Consider the following 2,364-nt stretch of genomic DNA (forward strand, 5'->3'; position numbering starts at 1 on the left):
TTTAATCCGTCGATGAGCCTTTTCTTGATATTCGGCACAAATTGCTTCATCACCAGCTACAAAGCAAGCCTTGGTTAAAACATCAGCCACATGGTATCCCTGGTCTTCGGATTCATCACTATCCAAATATTGAGTCGTTTCTGTAATGTGTATCTTGTAATCCAGGTGTATTTGTTCCTCACTACCCACTCTCAAAACTATATCAGTAGGTAGTATTACAAATTCTACTTGTTGAACCCGGTCCAAGTATTGAATCATTTCATCAACTGGTTTAATAAATTCAGTGTCCCAAGGTTTGTTTTCAGTTGCTGGTCGTCCAAGTGGGCGTATGCAAGCGTGGGCTACTAATCCATCAAATGTAACCCCATTTGGTGTGACAATGTCTGTAAACCAGTCTCTATACCTGGGATTTATACTAGGAATTGCAGCACAGTTGATCATGGTTTCTCCGAGGTTGATTAAGATGATGTTGAAGATTGTGGTGAACCATCTGAAGTATTTCATGATTATCTTCCGATCTTCCACCTTAGCAACATCATTATCAAGGACAATGATATGTTCGAAATCTGAATACAGAGTGATTTCCGATCGTGCCAAAGAACCCAATCCAACTACAGCATATTTGCATGGTGGAGCTCCCATAATCTTGATGCATTCATCAGAAATAAACTTCATTAACTTAGTGTATCTACTCGTAACTTCTTGTTGAAGCTTTATAACGTCTAACACTTTCTTGCTTTGTGCTTCAATTAGGTTTTCACCTTCCAAACCATCTGGGATTATTTTAAGCTGATCAAACCTTATGCCAAAATATGTACGGCATTTTTTCAACCTTTTTTTCAACTGAGCTGTCAAAGAGATCAAATCCGTTTCAAAGTTTGCAGCATTTGCTTTCACCAGAACTACTGAGCACAAATCTTTAAGTTCATCTTTAAATCTTTGATTCTCTGGATCCCTTACAATAGCAGCATTATACAGAGCTGCACTACGAGTCAGGTTCAACTTTTTATGGTTAGGTTTATTTTCATAAATTTTGCCAAATTCATAGAATACCACAGCTGCTTCAAGTTTAGTTCCTTTCATTTCTTTCCCATCAGAATCACACAAATCCTTCAACTGTTGAGCAAGATTCTTTTCCTCCTCACCAACCTCATCTTGTATAAAATCATGTTCAGACGATTCCATTTTAAAACTTTTGTACTGAAAGGCAACTTTTATGCATCAATATTCTGTCTAACAAACTGTAGCTGTAGCAATACAGTTGTAGCTAACAAACTTAAAGAATTCGATATGCCTTAACTCAACTGTAACAACAACGTTAAGCTTAAATTCTTTGTTAAAATAAATAGTCTAGCTTAGAAAACACAACGCAAGTGGTAGCTAACAAAGTTCATAATGCCACAACACTACTGTAGTTTCTGCTTTATACTGAGTTGATTCCTTTCATTCTAGAGTCTATAGTCTCTAGACAAACATATTGTATTTCATGAGAAACACCTCTGGAACAATTCCTTTTGTTACGTCATTATAAAGTAAGCAAATGTTTAAAACTTTCTAACACACCATCGTGACGGTCTCCCATTGTTACATCGGTTCATATCATAATAGTGATTGTTTGTTAAATAATGGAACTCACGTGACTACATTGTTACAACATAATGTACATTTACACGTCACAATGTAATTGTATCTCTATTAATGTCTGCGCGACATACTATGTTATCCAGTCTCGGTTGGAAAATATATTTAAAACTTACAAATAAACCAAATTATGATTTCAATTTAAAATATAATATCTGTTCCACATTTAATATGCACGAGGCTAAACACTAGTTTGATTTGTTAAGCCATGAAGCACTTTTAGTGGACCATTTGGATAATTCCTGTTAAACAAGCCACATAAACACAATTGATGGGTTCGTGCTTGGTAAATTGACAGTGGGCATAAGGTGTCCAAATTCACTGCATATGAAACCATAAGATATCCGTATTTCATAGGTAACGAACCTTGGGTGGCAGGCTATAGGCAGATCTACCCCCAATTTTCCTCTCCATTTTTAATCAGTAAACATTACATCCAATAAATTGAATTTGTTTCATAGAATTATGTGTCTACGTCATTATAGTATAGTTACTATATTAGTAGTTATACTGTATTGTAATCGCAGTCGACGTGCCCTATTTCGTTATAGCGATAACCGTTTCGTTAGCCACGTTTTTATTCTTTTCCGTTTAATTAACGTACTACCGTTGTCTTGCTTTATAATAAACTGTTCCTGTGTTTATCTTGCCTATAATTGGTATTCAGTTAACAATCGAGGATTACATAACTAGCCAGCAGGCATCGTACTGGCGCTAACTAAT

Source organism: Ciona intestinalis, unplaced genomic scaffold (genome assembly GCF_000224145.3).
Source record: "Ciona intestinalis unplaced genomic scaffold, KH HT001078.1, whole genome shotgun sequence".
NCBI lineage: Eukaryota > Metazoa > Chordata > Ascidiacea > Phlebobranchia > Cionidae > Ciona > Ciona intestinalis.